Genomic DNA, 4,995 nt, shown 5'->3' on the forward strand with positions numbered 1-4,995 from the left:
GCCTCCCTCGGTCTCAAACCCCTCCTCCACTCCTCTCCTTCCCCCTCCCCCGTCACTCCCCTTTATTTCCATAAGCAAATATTGGTGAAATAAACCATTCAAGCGTGCTGTAATTTAGTGGAAGTCCGCCGTGGAAGTTCCTAGGAGAGACTGACTTCGATCTGGATGTGGAGAAATATGTAAAACAAGGCAAGGCTTTGCGGCCACCCCTCACCATTTGCATCTGTTTAAACTTTGCATTGCCCATATTGGTCCCACATGCAGAAACCAATCAAAATGACAGGAAGTCTCTCTTTTGTCCTTTTCAGAAGGAATTCTGAAGCTCGACTTAAGACTCCCAAATACTTTGTGGCAGAACATGTGCTGAAATGCTTTCTCTTTACCAAACCCACCGCCGAGTGGTGCCTATTTACTCCAAATCTCTAAATTGCTTAATCCACATAGGTTTCTATCACCAGACATTCCTGGGGTTTTAGGATGTTTCAAAATAAATCTCAAAAATGGTTGCATTTTTATTTTGCAAAGTGATATTTAAAAAGTAACGGGGATTACTTTCATCTGCGATACCATCCAGGATTTTTTTTTAAAAAGCCACAAACTCATGAAATCTGTACTCTGTTAAAAAAAAAAAAATTACATGTGGCGGAATACCAGGCTAACATAGCACAGACACAGAAATGAAACACGGAGAAAAAAGTTCTCACTTCATCTCCCGCTGAATTCAGAAGACAGAAACAGTTTAGTGTTGTCTCTTGCACATGTGCACTGAGACCTTTTTAAGCACTTCCTTGTCATATGTAGCTCTTATAAATGGAAATCACTGTACTCTCTGTGAAGTGAACCAAAAAGAAAGTATAGATACACTCTGGAATACAAGTAGAGCCAAAATACCAAATCTAGAGCATATACAACTTGCTACAAACGAACTACGGGGCATTCTGCTGCATTTTACTTCTCTGGGTTTAGGCAGTTGGTACTCTCAGAGATTTGATATTAATGCATAATTTGTCTTAGTTTTACAAGTCAGTCTGGAAAATTCCCTGCCTGCCTAATTATGCATGCACTTTATAACAGGCAATAGTATACAGTAGTCCTTCAGACGAAAGATTATTTGCCCATTTGGTGATTGGAAACATAGTACTACATTACTGGGCTGTATTTGTACGTCGCTCCACAAAATCAGTGAAATTAAGGAGTTTGGATTCATGATATAAAAATGTATCAAGTGATGCCTGGGTGGCTCAGTTAGTTGAGCCTGACTTCGTCCTCAGGTCATGATCTCAGAGTTCCTGATTGGAGCCCCACATTGGGCCACTTGGATCCTCTGTCTCTCTCTCTCTCTGCCCCTCCCACACTTGCATGCTCTCTCTCCCTCTCTCTCAAAAATAAATAAACATTAAAGAAAGAAAAATAAATCTTTAGGGGTGCCTGGGTGGCTCAGTCAGTTAAGCGTCTGACTCTTGATCTCGGCTCAGGTCATGATCTTGCAGTTCATGAGTTCCAACCCCACATCAGGCTCTGCGCTGACAATGAGGTGCCTGCTTGGGATTCTGTCTCTCCCTCTCTCTGCCCCTTCCTTGCTTGCACTCTCTCTTTCTCAAAATAAATAAACTTAAAAGAAAAAAAGTGCATCAGGGTCCCTAACTGGCTCAATCAGAAGAGTATGTGATTCTTGATCTTAGGGTTGTAAGTTCAAGCCCCTTGCTGGGTGTAGAGATTACCTGAAAATAAATAAACTCAACGGTGCCTAGGTGGTTCAGTGGGTTGAGTGTCTGACTTCAGCTCAGGTCATTCATAGTTTGTGGATTCGAGACCCATGTTGTCTAACTTTGCAGTGCAGAGCCTGCTTGGGATTCTGTTTCCCTCTCTCTCTGCCCCTCCCCCACTCGTTCTCACCCTCCCTCTCTCTCTCTCTCTAAAATAAAGAAATATTTTTAAAAATTAACAGAAAATAAATTTTAAAAAAAGTAAAAAATAAAAGTGCATCATGAGTAGCAAAGGGCTTGTTCAAATCATTAGTTCTTCAAGCTTCTCAGTATAGTGTATTGGAAGACAGCAAACTAACAAAATTGAGTGTTAAATCAAGCAAACCAACAGGAGACCAATATAGATTTTGACAATATAACTTCATGCCATGTTTTAAGTATATTCAAAGGTATAATAGTGACTTTTCTTTAGGATAAAATAGTGACTACCACAGACTGAATATATTGACTAAAATTTTTTGTATGTCATTATCAGATGATAAACAACCAACTCCTAGAATATGGCCAATATAAGCCAAGATATATACCTGTGGAGGATATAGTTATGTGACATCTTCATCAATCAGGATACAACAAAGTGTTGTATTTATCATGTAACTACTTTCAACATCAATTTTCTCATTTCATTTATTTTTTAAATTGTTTTAAAATTTCTTTATTTTGAGAGAGAGCTGGGGTAGAGAGAGGGGGAGAGAGAAAGAACCCCAAGCAGGGCTGATCCCACAAACCACGAGATCATGACCTGAGCCAAAATCAAGAGTCAGCTGTCTAACCAATTGAGCTACCCAGGGGCCCTCAATTTTCTCATTTAAAAAAAATTGATATAAAAGATCAGCTTTTCTACCTGTAAGAGTTATAAAGGTTTAACTAGAGAATATATTACATTTACAAAACTTAAGACGCTATTTGTTTATATACTTAAATAGTATTCTTTCCAAAACAACTTAAGGAAGTAGAAGATGATGGTGGTGGTTATATTAAGCAGCTGTTATTTGGAGGACAGCTATAAAATATTATAAAGCCAATGGGCAGGGACGCCTAGGTGGCTCAGCCGGTTAAGCGTCTGACTTCGGCTCAGGTCATGATCTCCCGGTTCGTGAGTTTGAGCCCGCATCAGACTCTGTACTGACAGCTCAGTCTGGAGCCTGCTTTGGATTCTATGTCTCCCTCTCTCTCTGCCCCTCCTCCACTCATGCTCTGTCTGTCTCTCTCTCCCAAACATAATAAATAAACATTTTTTAAAAATTTTAAAAAGGTTGATGGGCAAACTGAAATACTAGACACTGAAGGACGATGACACATGGTCCAGCATTTCTATGGAATGCAAGTGACCAACGGTGGTAAATCATTCACGTTGGTCTTGAACAACAAGACATGGGGAAATCTCAGTAGCAAAATGATTAATCAAAACAATGCAAGTGGCTCTGCAAGCAGTGCTTTTAGTCGGCAACTAGATGAAAAAAGATGGATCCTCTTTGTTTATGTGAACAAAAACCTCCACTTTACCCTAGAGTACAAGTCGGGCTCTTTTGAGCGAGCCAAGCACTGTCCCTCTGGGCCAGGTACCAGGCTAAAGGCATTGCCTATTTTACTTCACATAATCCTCCCCAAACACTCAGAAGTACTACTTCAGGTTTACCAGATGAGAAAACTATCAACTAAAGAGGGTGTGGCTTCCAAGGCTGTATAACCTGGAAGAGGAAGGGCCGGAATTCAAATTTCATGAACTGAGCCCTCAGCCATTTTGCTTTCCTCCCCTCTAAGGCCCAGATCCTAGTTATGATAATAGTCTGTTGAAACCATTATGAAAGTAAGGGTAAGTTAGGAATATACTTCTTGTACTGGATTGAATAGCATCCCCTCAAAATTCATGTCAACCTGGAACCTCAGAACGTGACCTTGTTTGAAAATAGGGTCTTTGCACATGTAATTAGTTAAGGCTGAGATCATACTGGAATAGGGTGGGCTCGAAATCCAATATGACTGGTGTTCTTATAAGAAAAAGGAGAAGAGACACAAGAACACACAAGGACATACAGGGAGAAGGCCATGTTGCAACAGAGGCAGAGATGGGATTTATGCTGCTCTAAGCCAGGGAATGCCAAGGCCTCCTGAATGTTGAGATAATAAATCTCTGTTGTTTTAAGCCATCCAGTTTGTGGTACTTTGTTATAGAAGTCCCAGGAAACCAAAACACTTATATATGTTCATATACTCTATGAGTAGATACGTCGTCTATGATTCCACAAAGAACACTTATTCTTATAGTGGCATACTATGTATGTCAGGTATTTAACAAAAGTTGTTTTATTTACATACCATATGCTGATGATTTAAGGTTCATCTCTATTTTACAGGTGAGAGAACAAACTCAGAGAATTAAGTGACTTGCCTCAAATTAAATTAAATGGCTAATAGCAAAGCCAAGATGAGGCTTATGTCTATCCAGCCCTGGACCTCTTCTTCAGTTTTGATCCTGTGCCCTCATTTGTCCTAGGAGTTCCTGCCCCATCTAACTTGCCTTCTTTCCCGCTTGTATCTGAATCTTTCCTTCTCTCTCCCTACAAATGTGCTCTCTCTAATCTAAAAATTCTGTCTTTGCCCAATTTCATTCAGCCTCCATTAAGCCAGAAGTCTGAAACAAAGAGTCCACCCTGATTGCTGTACTCCCTCACCACCTTCTTGGGTACATCTCCCTGATATTGGACTCCAACTTTAACCGTGATACTAAAACTTATGTGTCTCACATAAAATCATTAAACTTTCAAATAACCTCTTCTGTGAAAACTGCAATTCATCCAAATTAGGATGGATTACTCCCTGCTACCATTTTCCTCTTTTCTTATTTTGCTCATGCTGTATGTTTCTTTTCTTTGGAAAGAACTGCTCTGTGTCCCAATTTTATTTAATTGAAGTCCTACTAGTTGTTTCGGGTTTAATTCAATTATTCAGGGTCAGCTCAACAAATATGTGTTGAGTAATTAAATGACTACCATGTTCTGGGCTCTGGTTCTAGATATTGGGGGTAAAATGAGGACTCAGACATAGCTCCCACTCTTGAATTTAATGTTTATTAAATTTTATCTAATTTAATTTAATTTTAAAAATAAATACCTTAGGTCTCCTCTATAAGCATTTTCTGATTCCTGCCAACTGAAAGTGATTTCAGTTCTCTTCTGGGGATATGGAAAGTTTCCTTTGTTATCATAGCCTTTTCACCACTGTAGCA

This window comes from Lynx canadensis, chromosome B1 (genome assembly GCF_007474595.2).
Source record: "Lynx canadensis isolate LIC74 chromosome B1, mLynCan4.pri.v2, whole genome shotgun sequence".
Classification (NCBI taxonomy): Eukaryota; Metazoa; Chordata; class Mammalia; order Carnivora; family Felidae; genus Lynx; species Lynx canadensis.